The sequence below is a fragment of the Triturus cristatus genome, chromosome 3_2, assembly GCF_964204655.1.
Source record: "Triturus cristatus chromosome 3_2, aTriCri1.1, whole genome shotgun sequence".
Lineage (NCBI taxonomy): Eukaryota > Metazoa > Chordata > Amphibia > Caudata > Salamandridae > Triturus > Triturus cristatus.
The window spans coordinates 1051941215-1051960595 of record NC_140584.1 but is presented as its reverse complement, the minus strand read 5'-3'; positions in this window follow the sequence as shown (position 1 = coordinate 1051960595).

Here is a 19381-nt window from a genome sequence, read left to right as displayed (position 1 = left end):
AGGGGGGGGGGGCCGTGCAGGATGAGCGAAACTTGCTCCTCATACTACGGCGGACCGTGCAAGCCTAAGCGGCGGTCGAATGGGAAGTTGGAAACCCCCCCTTCCGTGCCCCCCATTCCAAACCCTCGCCACAACTCCACCCGCAGGAACTTTTAACGAGGCGAGGTCCCACCCGGGCACGGCCTGCGTGGTGGGACCCGGGGGAGGGGGCAGGGGGGGATGGGTGCCGCTCACCTCGCTTACGACTTCGGCCGACCGTGCCCCACCCTGGCTGAATAATAACCCGACAGCACGACCCAAACAGCGTCAAGCCAGCATAAAAGAGGCGCGAAAGTTAAATTTACATCTCTGTGTTCCAACAGAGTATGTCTCACTTTTAACAGTGCAAGGAAACGCATGAAGCCTCCCCGAGGAACTGAGCACGCATCCCAACACTCCTGAGCCCTTGAACATGTGGACATAACGGGGTGCGCCTCCCGAGCCCCGATACCCTACGCTCACCGCCAATACGCGATACACACGACCCTCGGCTCGGCCTGTCCACCCCGGATGTCCACCGCGTGAAGTCTTACGCCGACACGACCAAACGGACGCAGAATCAAGGGACATGGAACCTGTAACCTTACGAGTAAGAGTACCAGGCCTTACCCATTACCACAGTGACTCTCGGCACCAACGTGCCCTACACGCTGGACCTTCCGACGGAGAACCGAGGAGAATAATGCTCCCGCTCCCCCCAGGCGCTTAACTACACTGCTCATCGCCGACCCAATCAGCGCCGCACTACATACAAATTAGGCCCCCGCTTTGATCTTGTGCCCCCTCCGCCCGTGGCCATCCAAGCCACAGGACCCCGTCGCCTGGTACTGCCCAGGGACGAGGCCGGGGCGGAGTGGAGGCAACAAGACTCACCGTTAAGGGGAAAGCGACGATGACCGATGCGGCGTGAATCCCGGGACACAGCGACGAGCAGCCAGCGACCGTAGCTGTGTAAAAGGCGAACGAGCGGACAAGAGGGCGAGGAGGGGGCGGGGACAGCATATGTACCCCCCTTTGCTCCTCCCCGCCGGAAGCAGCTACCTGTCTGGGGTCTCCCTTGGACAAACCCAGGGACACGACCTCCCACCCCTGTGCCTTCCTGTGGCACTAAGGCGGCCGCCCTCAAGGGGGCGGGCCGCTGCGCAACCCCCCCCCCGGGCAGCCTTACAAACTGCTCCCAACCTAGTTGGGCCGCTTCCGCGGACTCACCGGGCTCGCACTCAGTGGCCGCCAATAGTGGCAGCCGCGCTCTCTTACTTGCTGTGACTGCTCTTACCCGCTCTCTTCGCTTCTTCACCACAGGTCCCTCAAATCCTCAGTTGACCAAGCTACCTGGAAGTAACCTGCCGCCGACCAGCTGACTGGCTGTTAACACCCCCCCCCCCCCCCCCCCCCCCCCCCCCCCCCTAGAAGCAGGTATTGACAGTCCTTGTCTCAGTCTCCTCCTTGCAGGATGCGGGGGTGTCAGGGGTGCGGAGTGAGCTGCGAAGGCTGGCGAGGGGCTAAGTTGTCCAAGTTCTGCTCTGCTGTGCGCCAATGTGCTGTGCATCCGCAGTATGGCACAGGTGGGCCCTTGAATCAGGGCTCTGAGTCAGGTCCGGTCGGCCCGCTCCTCAATACCGCTGGGGGCCGATATTCAATTCAGCAATTCAACAAGCCGGTGACGCCCGGCTTTGGCCAAATTTAGTGGGAGCCGCGGGAGCCGTAACCGCGGGAGGCGGCAGGCCGGGAAACAGCGAGGCAGCGAGGCAGCAAGGCAGCTATGAGGCGTCCTCCTCGCACTGTAAAGTTTTGCAAGGTTTTACGGGAGCCGCGGGAGCCGTAACCGCTAGAGGTGGCAGGCCGGGAAACAGCAAGACAGCACTGTTTACCTGATCAAAACAGATGGGGAGGTACAGGTACAGTGCTTCCAGGGATAGGGGCCCTTGAAGACTGTGGTCCTCTATACATGAATGACATGCTCCTTAGATGCCTTCAGTGGTTGGGACAGAGACTGATGGAGATCGTAGGCAAATATGAGTCAGCCTCTTTGTAACAGTCAGTTAGGATAAGTCAGTGCCTATGCCTGTTCGAGTGTAATCCACTGGTCCCAAGATGCTTGTTTCTGCTCCAGGGAAGACCTGGCTTGCCAGTGCGGGCTGGACTGTTCCCATGAGGCACAGGGTCAAGACTGACTTGCATATAGCTGGGTCTGACCTGGGGTGGCGAAGTGAGCTAAAGAATGATGATGGATTCAACCCAGATCTGCGACGGGGGTGAGTGTCTGAAAAGTTTCAGTGCTTTGTCATCTCCTTGTGTTTGCTTTGTTCACTCAAGGGTAATCCACAACTATATTTGGCAGTCAAGTTGCAGATCCAGTCAGATAGTTTCAAATACCACGAACTGCATATTTGGCTGAACCAGCAAAGAGACTAGGATCTCAATCTCTTGGACAACATGTGCAACAACTTGAAGGTAGGGCGTACACTTCCACCTACTATAATGGGTAGGGTAGCTCTCCTCAAAATTATTGTGTTCCAGAGACTGCTCTAAAACCTCCATAATGACCCCTCCAGCATCCCTAATTATGTTTTGATACAGCATTCAGTGTTTTTATAGAAGCAGGCTGGACATGTGTTGAGTCTCGGGAACAATTGTATGCAGGTACTTGGAATGTCATGGTGATTGGAATGTTGTGGTTGGAATGTCGTGTTTTGAAAGCAGTGGAGCAGTTGCTGTAATCCTGTTCTGCTGGTGGTCGCACTGATAATAGGAACAACTGATTGGAAAAATTTCCAAGACATCAAATTGAGGCGTTCCAAGGTTTGACCTGTGGTATACATGGGGAAAGCCTACACAAGTTTTGGTTGAATTTGACACTGTATTATCCTTTGAAGGTATTTTGAAAGCTGCCATGTATGTTGCTGATTTTGACTCACTACTACTGGTATGGTTATAACAGTGACATTTTGGAAACATATTATATCCCCATAATCTAGAACAAGCACTTCTCAAGAAAGAGTGTTCGAGTATTTCGAAAATGCAATTAAAACTCAATTTAAGTTTAGGGCTAAGCCTGTGCTTCTCTTGAATGTTAAACCGTAGTTGCACAAAGAATTGGACAACTTATGTGCCGAAGACATTATTGAACATATTGAGAGCTCCAAGTCACTATCTCATGTGGATTTGGTAGGGAAAAGCAATGGAAATTTATGTGTGTGGATTTGAGGGATCTCAACTCTAGAATTTGGATGGACAGACATCCAATGCCTAATATCAAGGAGATGTTATCTATGATTAAAGGAGCATAAGTCTTTTTGACTCTGCACAAGGCATCATCTTACCATCAAGTTTTTTTTGCATGAAGATTCACGTCATTTGTCATAATTTGTGACCCCTGAAGGAGCATTCTGGTTTTAAAGGATGCCATTCTGCATGAATAGTGTTTCAGCATATCATGGACATGCTTTTTAAGGGCGTTGAGGGAGTTACTTGTTTCCAAGACGATTAATCTATGCTGAGGACAAACATCTCCATGACAGGAGACTGACTCATGTATTGCCCATACTGGAAGAAAAAGGTGTCACTCTGAAGGCAGAAAAATTTATATTTGGGGCGTCTTGTGTTGAGTATTTGGACCATAAGCAGTCTGAGTTTGGAGTTGAATCCAAGGAAAATCTGGTGAGGGCAATCGTAGACACGCCCATTCCTTCAAATAAGAAGCAGCTGTCTTGTTTTATGGGTTTGATGGAATTTTATTATAGATTCATTCCAATGTGTGCTGATAAAACCCATAAGATGCATGCCCTGTTAAAAATTAGGTGAAGTATGTGTGGAGTGCAGAATGTACGCAAGAGTTTAACTTGATCAAAGAGTGTATTGCTACGGCCATTCCCCTCAAACCGTTTGAGACTAATTGTAGTGACAGATGCCAGTCAGCATGGATAAGGTGCGGTTCTGTTGCAGCAAAGGGATGGTAGAGAGGAAGTAGTTATTTTTGCAAATTGTAGCCTTCAAGGGGCAGAACCATTGTATTCTGTGGTAGAATGTAAAGCCCTAGATCGCTGGTGGGTTGTCAACTATTTCCGTCAATATTTGTGGGGTTCAGAGTTTTTCATTAGGGTGGATCACAAACCTTTGGTTGATTTATTTACCTTGAAAAATGGTAGTAGGTCCACAATCAGAATCACCAAGTGGCAATTTAGGTTGCAGAGGTTTTACTGCCGCATTCAAAACATACCTGGCTTTCTGGATTGAATTTGAAGGACTATGAGAAGAGTATAATTATGGATGATGAGGAAGCAGTAGTGAGCAAATTATCTGTAATTACCAATGATGCGATTTCAGAACAGGACAGAATGGTTGTGGATTATGTGAATCAGAGATGGCTAACTTGTAAAATATCTAATGCCGAAGAGGATTGTTTCCATCATATTGCTTCGGAATTGTCTATTGTCAAAGGATTACTTCACAGATTGGATGTTTTTGTTGTGCCTGTGGCCATGAGGTCGAGGATTGTAGAGCTTGCACATGAAGAACATATTGGCTTGTGAGCCATGAAAAGGAGAGTGAGAGAACTCTATCGTTGTCCAGGAATGTATAGGAGAGTATAACAATTTGTTAGGCAATGCAGGTACTATGTTGCTAGTGATAAAAGCCAGATTACCATTCCTAGCCCTGAGAGTTCAGTCTCTGTGTTGGGAAAGGGCTGGTCTGAACTAGCTATTGATATAATCGAGCCTTTAAATGTGGAAAAGCAAGTGAAGTATGGAATTGTGGTAGTGGGCTATTACTCAAGATGTCATAAAGGGTCTTTAGTGGGTAGTATGTCCACGACCAAGGTGAAGGAAGTTTTGGAGTAAATATAGGGCTTGGAATCTCAGTGGGTTCTCATGGTTAAGAAACCTTTTGGAAACAGGCCACATCAAGGGCCTGACTTAAGAGCTTGGCGGACGGTACACTGTCACAAACATAGTAGCTATCCTTCTGTCGTATAATATGTAATAAGTAATTAATAAATATTAACTACTACGATTACTACTACTGCTGTTGCTGCTACTGCCATTACTAATAATAATAATTATCATTAAAAATAATAAATGGTTACTTAATAAAGGGGATGATGACAGTGGAAGGTGAAGATTTCATTGTGAGCCATTTTGCGGATGAAATTCTCCTCTCAGTAGGGCACCACAACACGTCACTTCCTGGGGTGATTCTTGAAATTGAGCAGTTAGATTTTCAACCATTATGGGATAATCTATAGTTGTTGCCTAAACAAAGGCCTAGCTAGCCTTCATTAATCTGATAATGACCACATGTAATGCTAGAGGCACTTTTGTGGTCTGACACCCTGTGATGACCTTTGGCTACCATTATTTTAATTTACTTTGGTGTGTTATTGTATCCTAGCCTGAATGTACGGCGTCCTGCATATGCCTGGTTTCTCCCAAATGTTTCTTTCTTGTAATCTTGCAGTCTTTCAGTGGGAGCTGTCCCGGAGTAGGCCAGCCTTGCCAAGAACAGAACGTGTGGGATGTTCATTTGAAAGCATGAGAGAGAGAGAGAGGTGTGGAACGTACTTTTTGGTCTCGAAGTGCCGTGTTATGAGCGGTGGTGCACAAATGTGCACTGTGTTGTACATTGAGAGATGAAGTATGTGATGCTATAGGCAGTGGTGCACAAATGTGCATTGTGTTGTACATTGGTAGTATTATCAAGTTCTAACTATTGGCTTTGACATGGCCTTATGTCATCCTGAATTCTGACTGCCTGGCTTGAGCTTTTTCTGCGAGCACAGCCATGCTCGCAAGTTGTTTGGGATAATCACATTCAAGGATTGTTTTTGTGAGAGATTGTTTAATGTACCCTGGAAGGCTTTTGTGAGCTTCGTCAATATAAAGGCTGGAACAAGCAAGAATGTGGAGGGGACGTGGGAACTCCTTTCTGCCATGGAATGCTTGCTTGGAAGCTGGCCAGTCTTAGTAAGATTCCTTTGAGTGGGGGGCGGGGAGATTCTCAAACCTTTTAGTGTGTGTTTTGAGATTATAAAGCTGAGGGTTGCTGACTTAGAAAACGGTATTTTGGAATCCGAATAGGGACGTACGCATCTACTTCGGTACAGCGGAACCCTGGTTGCTGAGGCTCGTATCCCCAGGTGTTTAATTCCCCCGATCAGGAGTGAGCTAAGATGCAGTGTTTGCACCAGGTGAAGTGTTGAGTTTTGATTATTGCCACTGTGATGTGTGGCCAGTGGCTTTGATCATTTGAGGTGTTTTCTTTGTGATGTGGAAATGAGTCTGAGTGCACATCATGTGCATATATCTCTTGCAGGACGTCCCATATTATATTTTCTTGAGTGTTATCTCATATTATTTGCTGCTTGTTTATTCATTAGTATTATTCATGCATTTAACTGTTGCATCTATCAAGTGCGTTGTTATCGCTTGCATATAAATAAATATATCTCTATGTGTATTTGGATGTCGTGCATTTGGCATCTGGTAAAGCCGTTCTGTTAGAGATCATTGTGCAAAATAAAAGCCCAAGCCTTATTCTAAATAGACAGTCTTTGCATTATGTAAAATAAAACCCTTTTCTAGGTGCTGTTGTGTTTACGTCTCCTGCTTCGACGTGTGTTTGAGCCACCCTGTAGGAGATTCTGTATTATCTGAAGGACGAAGCAAGACACCACATTACTAAAATACTGAGAAAATTAACCCATCTCACAACACTTACGTTTTTTCCAGCAACTTTTTTTCAGATACATATGAACTCTGCCTTTACCCCTGCTGCTGATAGGCTCTGGTTTCGGAACTGTAAGTATGCCGCATGATAAGAGATATTTTTGAGAATGGACAAATGGCATCATTTGAAACATGTAAACAAGAGTTTTGTCTGGGGAGAGGCTGCAGTTGTGGAGCCCCAAAATAAAATCTTTTTGCAGGAAGTGTGTAATACTCTTAGCAGTATCCAACACATACAGTTTCTTTATATCTATATTTCATTATGCAGTATACACAAGGAGATACTTTTGTGTATACTGGGGCAGCAGGATTATGGGTGTATGCATGCTAGCAAGAGCCAAAAATAACAAATTGTCATATTCATGATGTAAGTGGAATCTGTGTTCCAAGGTCCATTAGAATGTTATACTTATAATTTCTATGCTGTCAGTTGTGTGAAGCTTCTTCTCAAGATATATACCTGCTTGTCTGGCGATTTATTTACAATACAAATCATTATACAGTAAGACGCAACCTCCTGCAAAAACAAGGTGGTGTGTGAAATGTAGAATATTCTCCCACCAGAGCATATCATGTACGCTTTATAGAAGAATATGGAGAAATTCAGTCATATGCAGTGGTTTCTTCTCAAACGTTGTATGTCAGAATATTGTAAAATGAAATATTGTGTCCTTAATATCTTTTACTAACATATTATTCCATTGGGTGTAGATATTCTTCTTTTTAACTCCAGTTGGGCACAATATTTATATAAGATGACATTCCAACAATATTCTGGTGTCACACATGTCCCAGAGCATATAGACAAGAATAAACATGGTCTGATATGCTCATCACACATAGGGACATTGCAGATATTTATTCAGCCCACTAGTACTCCAGCGCTCGAAGCCAGAAAGGACCTCCTGTGTTGTGATACGTCCAAAAGAGACTCCTAACATTTGGTGGCAAATGAGTGTTAAAGTCTGGAATCCTTCCAACATTTGAAGTGAAGGAGAGAGAGGGTACGGGATGTGGACTGATAACTTCTGTAAATCATAGGCATTCTGTTAATGGAATGTTCATGACATTTGAACTACTGTCCTGAATCCTTTGATAAAAACTTTATAACCAATAAAACACACTCTAGAAAGTAAAAATGGCCCTAGCATCATTGTTGGCAGACATACCATCTGAAACAGATCAAATACTCTCGGCACAGGTAACCACTGTGTAAACTATTCCATACCTTATTCACTTTTTCAAAAGTCTATGGGTTGAACGATCGAGCTTCCTCTTCCCATTGAAATCCTTTTTTTCATAGACATTATTTATTGTTTTGTTTTTTAAAACAACAGTAATAAAAATATAAACACGAGCCATCTCCAACCTTGTGACCCTTAGGAACTGCATACCCATTTTTATACACATTGTCCTGGGCACGTATGCTGGACCTGAAAAAAAGCCCTTTTGTCTCTCCTCTTGTTGTTACATAGAGGTATGGTTACCAGTGTTCACGTCACACAGTATCACAGGAGCATTATACCCACATTTAACTCCTCCACCATTTCAGAATAGGTCATCAAGCATCTGTATCAGTGGAGTGTACATCTTCCAGTGAAGAGAGCACCTGAGAACCTCCAGTTCTACAAATATGGCCAGGAGTTCCGCCCAGATTCCCAGGACCTCCTCTGCCTTTTCATCACATCTACATTTTTTCAATCGCACCTCTTCAGCTACAGCCCGGTCAACCTCGTCTATCGCCCATCTCTCCACACTAGGGCCAGTCTGACCCATCCAGGCAATTGCAACCCTTTTCTTAGCCAGAAGCAACAACAAGTGTAACAAGCATTTGCAATGCAATAGATCTCGCATTAACGTGAGTTAAAGCTATTGGCATTGTCAATGACAATGCCTTTTATTTATGTTTTAAAAACAAAAAACAAAATAAAAGGCATTGTTATTTGCAATACCAATAGCTCAAACTTGCACAAATGTGAGACCTATTGCAGGGTAAGCTAGTTAAGACTCTTTTTGGAGCCCTTAATCCATTGTGTACCCATTCAGAGCAGGCTCTTTGGTGGCTATTCAGTCATTCTGCATAGTATCAACCGAATAAGGCAGGGGTTGCTAACGTAGTACCAGGAAGACTTCCCTGTAACAGGTTTTCTAGATTTAGACACGACAAAGGTATATACATTTAATGTAAATAAAACTAGTTTAAATATTCAGTGGGTAACCAGAAAGTTTTGCAGGTGTGGCTTTCTGTCGTACACACGACACCTCTGACTTAAGGTATCCACGGACATTTTCCCTAACTACCAAACAGATGGCAATGAAGAACTAAGTAGCTTACACTGTACAGCACCATCCCTCGCCTCCCTCACTGCTGTAGTGGAGATAAATGCATCGCACACGGTGTCCCTCACTGCACTGCACCTTGCCTCCCTTTCTGCTGCAGTGAGGCTACTGCACTGTGCAGTGGTACCCACACTGTACTGCACCCATCCCTTGTCTCCCTCACTGCTGCAGTGAATGCTCATCACTGTACAGGGGGCTTCCTCATATGGCAGCAGAGGGGGTGTCACTGCACTCGCGGACTATAAAACTGACAGAGCAGTGGGGCGCCCATGTGCGTTTTATTTGAAACTGCCTAGGCCCTCACAGTGCAGCAGTGACAAGCGGTGACTGAACCATACCTTGCCCCCACAACACTACACCAGAGACAAGGTGCCACTGAACATGTACCTGCATTGCTCACACTACAACAGCAGCAATCAAAGTGAAGTGAGGGGAGGGGCGGGGTGGAAGAGTCATTGCTCACCTAACCGAGCAGCGCTCACCAAAAAGCAGTGATGGTGTGTCTATATTCCTATCGAGCCTCCTTCACGCTGCAGCAGGGGCCAGAAGTTACTGCATTCATACCTCGACTCTGATACTAGCAGTGGCAGGCTGCCCTCGTACGTCGAGCTCTCGCACTGCAGCAGTGATCAGATGTTACTGCATTCATTGCTCGGCTATGACTCTGTAGCACTGATTAGCTGCCCTCGCACACGCGTATCCCTTGAGTCATATGGCAGCAGTGGGCAGTTGTTACTGCATTCATATTTCGGCTCTGTAGCATAGATTGACCCACCTGGTACGTACTTCAGGTTCTTGGGCTGTGCCAGTGACCGGTGGTACTGCACTCACTGCATCAGCTCCCCGTTACTGTAGCACCGAGGCTTTCCCCGTACGCTTTAAGTGATTTGCCCAGAATCAAAGGATGTTGAGCCGACGCTTCGGTAGCTCTGGTTGTTACGTCAAATCTCCACTTTTTTTTTACCTCAAACCAACATTTGCGTTAAGTAAACCTCAATGCTTAATTAAAATAAATACAGCAGAGAAAACACATCAACAACTTGGCAGTCGTGATAAACATTTGCGCTGCATGGAAAAGTGTTGAACAGAGGAGATTACTGGATCAATCCATTCACTCCTTCTCAACAATGCATGCGTGTGGGTTAATAAGAATCGTTCTAAGCTCCCTTTATGTCGGGATGAAGCAAGCACAAGGCACTACAAAACTAAAGTGATAATGTTTTGGAGAGCGCACTGCAGAAGCGGAGGGGCTCTGGGCCAGGGCCGGTTCTAGAACGGTTCAGTGGCCCAGCGCCGATATTACCCGATGAATGTGCTGTATAGAAAATATACATGCAGGTCTGTGGGCTGTGAGGGTCGGTGAGAAGTAGGGGGGGGATCTGCGCACTGAGTACGGGGGTCACCAGTAGCGCCTGGTGTGACCTCCTCCCAGATAGGACTTAGTGTATTGGGCTGGGGTAGGAGCGCTTTCCAGCTTTACCAGGCTGCTTTAAAGGGCACATTTGGTGCCCTCCTTGCATACTCCAGTTTGAGCCAGTTCAGGGAGCCCTTGGCCCCCGCTCTGGTGCGAAACTGGACATATAACAGGGGAGTATCCTACCCTCTGTCCAGCCCTTCCTCTTGGAGGGACCCCTGAGCCGCCCTAACCCCTTTCTTAGGGTATAAAAGGGTTTACCTGTGGGTGGGTCCTCAGATATATTGTGGGACAAGACTCAAGCCTAAAACCACGTCGCTCTTCGACCAACTTGACATTTGGACTACGCTGGACGTCACCTGGAACCGAGACTGCATCAAGGAAGACTACTGCTGCTCCTGGTCCAGCTGTTCTGCAAGTTTTCTTCGTTGTCTATGTCTGTGCTTCATCCAGGATCTTCAACAGACCTGTGGGCATCAAGGACACTCAAAGTAATCTCCCTTGTAGTGAAGGAGTCACTCCCCTGCATCTGTAGGCACAGTAAGGAAGCTGACGAGTCTGCTGCTCCTGATGTTCCACGGACTTCGAAAGGTCCAGCAACACAGGTGGTGGTTCTGCAACTCTCTCAAGGCCTGACCTGTCCTCTCTGCACTTTTGAGGCCAAGAACCCTTGTGGAAACCGATGGGACCAAGCCCTTGTGCACTGCGTCAACTTGCCGTTGTCAAGGCTTGTTGGCTCTGCACTCCAGAGATCTTCGGGCTACAAGTAACTCCATCCTCCAGCATCTCTACTGCCAAGATCTTTGTCCTCACCGCATCCTCTGCACCATGGTCCTTCATCTTTGGTGAGCTGCTCGAGGTCCTCTTGGGACTCCTGTGCCTTTGGCCTGTGGGGCCTCTTGAGGGTCTTCTCTTGCTTCAGTGGGCTCCTTTGCTAGCTCGGGACCTGCTCTGACTCTCCTGCACTTGGTGAGTCCCTTGGACCTTGCTGGTCCCAATGTTCATCATTTTCCCCATCTGTTGCAGCTGCCAAGGCATGTTGGTGCTCCCTCCAGACACCGACTCCCTGGTTCTCGACTTCTGACATGGGACAGCTTGTGAATGGCTCCTGTTCTTCCACAACGTTGCCTGGTCCTCACAGCTGCAGCGACAAGGTCACCGTCATCAATCCTGCATCTTCCGTCATCGGTGGTCATTGCTCTTCCGTGCCTACTGGTCACCTCCGAGTGCCATAGACTCTGTCCCCTCTGCTTGCTGGTTCTTCTCCTCAAGAACCCACCCTTGGATTTCACCAGACTCTTGCACAGTCTTCGCCAGCGGCATATTTTCTGACTTCCTCCATTGTGGTCTACAGCGATTTCCTACGTCACTTTGCACCTATGCACCTGGCTACCCTGGTGTAGGTACCCTGGTTCCTGGAGTATCCATGGGTGGGGTGACTCTCCAACCATCTTTCTTCCACTGGGTTTCTTCAGGGTCCACTATGAAGGGTCCTTCTTCTTTAAAACTGCATCCGCCTCCGTGACGTTCCTGGGTACTTACCCAGCAATTCTGAGCTCCTAGTCCCGACTTCGGTCGCAGTTTGCATTCCACTTCCGTAGTATATGGTTTGGTCTCCCCCTAGAGACGACGGTGTTTTGTGCTTAATTACCTGTTTCCAACTGAAGTATTGTGTGTATTTGTGTTGATATCTCTGGGTAGGAGATATACCAATATGTTAGTGAGTGTTGTATAATAAATAGACATATTTTTATACACTGTGGAGTTCTTTTTTCATTTAACCTACACTATATGATTAGATCTGGTAAAACAAGCTGCTTAACACTCCTTCTGGACTAAGCCTGAAGGCTGCTCTCCGCAGCTAACACTTAGAGAGCTTTCTATGGTTGTCTAAGACTGCTAAAATTACCATAAGGGTTGCCTGGATTAGTGCAATGTGCTTCACTTAAATAAGTATGCACCGTATACTAAGCCAGCCTCCTACAGTGCAATACTGCTGGTGAGTGGTATTTGAATAGTACAGGGGTGGTGATGTTTTAGAGAAGAGTATGTGGTGTGTAAAGGGGATGGACAAGAGTATGAGTGTTTGTGTTAAATTTGATCACTGGAATAGGTAATGTGTGTGGTGGAGTGTGTATCAGTGCGCTTTACATGAAGGGAAGGTAGGGTATAATTGAACTAACTAACATGATCACATATCAGAATGAAATAAAGAGCCTTGAGAATACACAAATTACTTCCCTTGTTCTTAAAGGTATTCAGCAAAGAAAAGGTCAGGCATCATAAAAAGAGTCACAGGTATGGTTACAATCAAAAACACACAGAGGTGATAGCTTAGGGTAAAAACGTGTTCATCAGAAATGATTTTGCTTCTTTTTTGAAGGAAGTGGGAGATGAAATTAGGCGAACATCCGGTGGCGGAGAGTTCCATAACTTAGGTGCGACACCTGAGAAAACTCTGTATCCCATTTTCTTTTTATGGAAACATTTTGGTTTCAGTAGCAGGGAGCTCGCACATCGTGACGGTCTGCAGCCCCCTTTTTTCTAGTTTTTGAGCCAAATATCTAGGGGTATTGAAATGTAGGGCTTTATGAGTCATGCATACAATCTTTAGTTGAATTCTTGCTTCATAAGGGAGCCAGTTCAGGGATTTTAGAGCAGGGGAGATGTGTTTCTTTCTTTTTGTTCCAGAGACAAGTCTGGCAGCGGCGTTAAGAGAGGCCCTTAAAGGGGCCAGTTTATGTCTAAGTAGGCTACATAGTGTGACACTACCATAGTCAATCGGGGCAACACAAGAGCTTGAACCTCATGCTTGAGGTCCTCCTGTGGGAGGTAATGTTTGGGTTTCGGTAGAAGGCTTATCTGATAATGTGCTCCTTAGGTGACCGTACTGATGTGATCCTGCCTATTCGAATGTTTGTCTAATGTAATTCCCAAGGATCAAGCAGAGTCTATGATGTGTGGAGAACAGTTGAGTGCTGTAAGATGTTTCATCCAAAGATCGATTTTGGGAATGTTGTTCGGAGGTGAGATGAGTAGGAATTCCGTTTTGGTGGCGTTGAGCTTGAGATGATTGTCGGTGAGCTGAAGATGAGTGTTTTGTAGAATAGAGTTGAGGGATATGATGTCATCTGGGGAAGATATTTTGAGATAGTGGATTTGGAGAAGTGTGGCTCAATGGTTAGAGCGGCAGACCCTGATGCAGAGGTCTGGCCCGGACCAGGGTTCAATTCCCGCCTCGGCGGGTCTTGGGCTCAATTTCCCTGGACCCGATAATTCTCGCCTCGGTGCCTATTCTAATCATGGGTCCCACTCTGCAACTCTGGACAATAGCTTGCTTAATCTCCACAACGGCCCCAACAGCGCTAGGATGCCTGGCTTCACCTTGGGGGTGCCCAGGAGTGGCCACTTCACAGGGAAAGGCCAGGAAGGGTTCCACAGCGGTATGTGCACAGCGCCTGAGAGACCCTTTCGGGGGTGTGCGGAGCGCTATATAAATGCACTACATTTACATTTACATACAATTGTGTGCCTTGTGCACACATGTGATAATGAATGTTAGCAGATTTTAAGGAATCCTAGAATAGATTGAAGAGAATGGGTGAGAGGGCGGATTCCTGTGGAACACCCAGGGTGACCGCAGAAGGCTTAGACAGAGATTGATTCATCTTGACTCTTTGGGATGTGTTGTGGTGGAATGAAGTAACCATTGTAATACAACTCCTGATAATCCCATCCTTCGTTCAAGTAGGGTCAATAGACTGTCGTGTTTAACAATAGAAGATAAGTCAAGTAGTATCAGAAGGAATGATTCATTTAAATCCAACATGCGAGTGAGTGCTGATTCAGTGCTGTGAACATGACGGAAGCATGATTGGTGTTGGTCGAGGAGTTGGAAATTGTCAATGTGGTTACAGAATTGGATCTAGATACATTTTTTCCAGGAGTTTCGCCAGAGTGGGAATGTTGCAGATAGGTTGGTAGTTGTTAGGATCTAAACAATCTGCGTTAGTTTTTTTTAAAGTGGGGGTTACCTGTCCTACTTTGAGACATTCTATGATGGTGCCTTGACGTAGTGAGGCATTTACAATCTTAGACCATAGGGGAGAATAATGGCTTTGATACCCTTGAAGATAGTCGGAGGTAGAGGGTCAATGAAGTGATTAGATGGGTTTAAGGATGAAATAATGTTGTGGATATCACTATCATTGATTGGGTGTTGGTGGATTGTGTGATGGAAGGCTGAGTATAGGTTTTGTCATGATAGAAGGGAACAGAAGATGGAGCTGGTGTTTTGTTTGAACAGGGAGTGTGTGTCTGGATGCATTAAAGTTATATAAAATGTGGCTTTATGTTGTGTTGGTGATATGTGGATGTATTCGTGGTGTAGGACAGAGTTGTGTTTTGTGTGAGAATGCAGGTGCCATAGTGTTGTAGTTGGGGTAGAACTTTGTGTAGGTGTGGTTTGTGCGGTTTTGTAGTGGTTCAATACACATTGAAATCCATATGAGATTTGTTTGTCGTGCATGAGTCCAATCCCTTTGCTGATATTGTGTTCGAATGTTGACAGATGTGGAAGGCTTAAGGTGGTAGATTATAAATGAAAAATGGGCAGCATCTCTGGCCATAGGCCCGACCCGAACAGGCCCAATCATGCAACTGCCCTTGTCCTCTCTGCTCAGACCAAACAGGCAACTGCCCTTGTCCTCTCCATCAGGCCCAAACAGGCAACTGCTCTTGTCCACTCCGCCCTTAGCCTTGATGCCCCGGCTGAGACACCCTATGCTTAAAATTGCCCTATTGGCCTGTGGAAATATGGATTTTTCTGATCAGTTATGTCCCCTATCTTGGACCCCAACGGTTCCATGTATGAATCACAAGTACATGTATGTTCCCTCCAGTTCCAGTTATGAAGACGCAAATACATGTGCGTCCACCGTCAACATGTCCTCTGTCAGATCCGCCATGAATGGGCTGGATATTCGATTCCTAAGTACGAAAGGCCACCGACTTTATATGGCTCAGTTACTCCATTTTGCAGTTCAGGCGAGTAGGCCCGATTCTGCCATCAAGCTTTCCTCTGCTCTCTGCCTCTGACAGCTTCAGTTTGAACTCGCATCTGTATCCATGAACTTTGTCCTACTCCCTGTGCTGCTAACGGTGCCTGCCTCGGCCGGTTTGCCTGCCTGCCAAAAACTGTATTTCACCTTTGAAGTTATCTGCTTCGCTCCTCAGCCGATGCATTCCTGTCTAGTAGTTTAAGTAAACATTCTTCCAGCTACCGAGCAAAGGCTCGGCTTCTCTGTCCTCATGCAAGTAATTCATAGCCCTGTTACCATGGAAGGTTTCTGCCCCTTGCATCTCATATAGACACTTAGACGCCTGTGCACGCACACACAGTCAGTATAGAATAGATTGTGTCCAAGAGTCCTTCCTTTGTGGATAACATAGTTCTTTAAACATAGGATGTTAGATATGATTTGGGATTAGGATGACTTGACCCCCCAGACTTTTTGTCTCCACATGTAGAGCTAAATGTCAAGTCCCCTTCACCCCCTAGTTGCACGTCAATCACACGTCATGCTGCTGCGCGCGCATCTATGCCAAGTATAATCTTATAGATCCACCTATATATGACATCATAACCAATTATGTTCCTTTTTACTCCTTATTACGCCCATTTTCGATTACGCATGTGAATCGTCATTTTCCTTATCAATTGTTACGCCTACCGCATTCGCTTCATTGTAATGTATGTTCTATAAAAGTCATTTCTTGTCAATAATGTATGTACTTCACTTCCTGAACCTCCGTGGTGATGGAACTTGGAGCAACCGATTATAATCGACCATTGGAATAAAGCCCATTCCGAACCTCTAATACCACGGATTCTGCCTCTTATTTACTGAGCTATTTTATTATGTTTCTGTATCAAATTAAGTCCCGGTAATTAAATTATTTACCACATGAATGGCGCCCGAATAGGGACACTTTCTCATCTCACGCGCCGGCGGTGAGTTGCAGGCCCGGTCTCCTGCCACAGCTGGACGGACAATAACGCGTACCAGCAGGATTTCCTGTATCTCCCTCCGGTCAAGCGGGGGCGACTGAGGCTGCGATCAACACCCAGACGAGGCGGTGAGAAGTGCGAAGTATCCCGACCAGAGCCTAGCTGAGAGAGCAAGATCCGAGGTATACAGAGGCCCACCAGTTCCCGAAGTCCGAAGTCGAGTCCAGTTTCCGACGAGTCGAGTCGAGTCCAGTCCGGTTCAAGTTCAGTTCAGTTTCCGAGGCCTTCCGTTTCCGAAGCTACCCGGTGAGTACCATTACTGGGGAGGCATTCTGACGTGCACATAGGTTGTGCCGGTCAAGACGGGTTTGGGTACACAAATCCGGTCTGCACTGTTTCAGCAGTGTATCTGTACTGTTTAGCAGTATATCTAGTATATCAAGTATATAAACTCAGAATAAATCAGTTAAAGTCGAGTATTATGTTTTAGTGTTTAAGTTTTCCTTAGACCGTCATCATTATTGATTGTTCAGGTAAATGTTAAATGTTAAATGTTTTAAGTACGTTCTGCATATTGTGGTGTGAATGAATGTTCATTATCGTGTTTACTGTATTAAGTTTGTTCAAAATCAAGTATCAGATCAGTTCTCAATATGCCGTTCTTTTCGAAACTAAGACAGATCACTACAAGAAAAGGGGTACTCGAAGAAGCCGTTCCTATTCCTCCTAGGGACACTCCAGGGTACTTCATGTATCATAAACATGGCTTAGACGCTATATTATTTCTTGATTTATGGGTAGACTACACCAAGGAATTACCAGAAAGTCAGAGGTGGCCCACAGCGGGAACCTGGGATGCAGAGTGCATCATGAAAGTAGAGGAAGAGTTATGGAAAAGGAAAGTCAGACAGTCACAGAAAGACGCCGTTGAGTTATGGCGTAAAGAATCTCATAGACGCACAGAAAAAGCACTCCGACAGGAAGAAAAGAATAAAGAGAGTTCAAATAAAGTTCGAGAAAATTTATTAATTGAAGAAGGTATCCGAGTGAAATCAGAACAAGTAGACAGACAAAGAAATGCCCTTATGAATGGTATGTATCCCCTTCTGGCCGAAGGATTACCTAAGGCTACTCCAGAAATACCGAAAGACTTGCCACCCCCATTATTCCCAATAAAGGTACATCCTAAGGGGCATCCTAGAACCGCAGAGGATGTTTTTCTTTCCTCATATTTAGATGACGCAGCTCCCGAGTATGCTAATTCCGCCCCACATAGACCGCCTACCAGGGAGGTTCAACGCCAAGATCCAGTACCCGTATCCCTACAGCAACAGATCGTGTCACAAGTTCCGGCAAGCACATCTGTTTCTGCATCTGTTCCTACAGCTACTTCTATAGCTGTGTCCACACCTATAGTTGCTGTATCACGTTCAACGAATCCTTTCACACCCGACACCCCAGATGGGGCTACGGGAGGTGCTACCAACATTTTTTCTACGCCACCCAGAATAAATAAACTTATCTTTCAAGAGTCAGCACATTCACGTACCCCCAAACTTATAAATGCCCGTACGCTTAAGGAACTTCTTGTAGATTGTAGATATGACCCTGTGCCCGGCAAAGATGACGAAATGACCCTGGCATCATTGCGTATCAGACGAGCCGCAGTGTATTTAGGGAAGTTACCAGGAATGACTGCGCATCTAGATAATATATATCATTTTGTCCAAACAGGGCGAGATTCAGAATGTATTAACAGAGCTATGGAATACCAGAAAGTGGAGATACAGGGGGAACTGTTACGTTTCCTCATAAATTGTGTGATCAGGAATCAAGACCGACCGGGGGTAGACCCGGAAGCAATGCAAATTCTTACCAGATGGAGCCAGAATATATCAGAAGGTAGACATGATAAACAAAATTGTATAATAGCCATGTGCCGAAAGATCCGTAAAGAAATAGAACGCCTACACGAAGAAAGATTAGCGGTAGACCAGTTCAAACAAAGCGAGGAGGAAGGATCAGGACTGCCCGCAGGACAGTCGGACACCATAGCCTATGTAGGTAGAGGAAGATCTTGTAATAGGAATAGATGTCTTATTGACCCGATACGTCCGATATGTCCAGATAATAACAGGAATTTCCAAATACCTATAATTAATATAAGGTCTAACGAGCATTCGTTCCAAGCCGCCGACAAATTACTCCGAGAACGAAGGGGTTATCATTTTCTCGATTCTATGGATGAACAAGATTTAGCTAGGTCAGCTGTCCATTGGGTGGACAGTCCCGGAAAATATAGTGATGATACAGTAGCACGCACATTTTTGAATCTCACCCCAGATGAACAGCGTTTAGCTGGGATTTATATGATTCAACAACTCCTTATACTATATCAGAGTCAGCATTCGGACCCTGGTCCCTTACCTGACATATTGACTGAATTGCTCATGAATAGATGGAGAGGTTCAGGTACTAAATTAATTAAAGAAATTCTAGAATCAAGAAAGCAGTATATTCTTTTTGTATGTTCAGAACATGTCTCATTGCCCATCAAGGAAAGAACCACGTATTACATGGATAGACAGAATCCCTTACGAGAAGTGCACCCAATAAAAGGCGAGGACAATGAGTTTAAACGCGTATTTGTATATACGCCCATATCGAAAATAGAATTGTTAGAAATGAAGAAAGTGGTACCCAGTCATGACAAAGATCCAGCGGGTTTTCACCGAGAAATTAAAGACATGTTACTCATGGGAGAGTATACCTATCCCGACATTATGACAATATTAAAGGTATTGATGCCTGCTGGCATTTATGAGAAACTCAGGGAAAAAGAGTGGGAGGTAG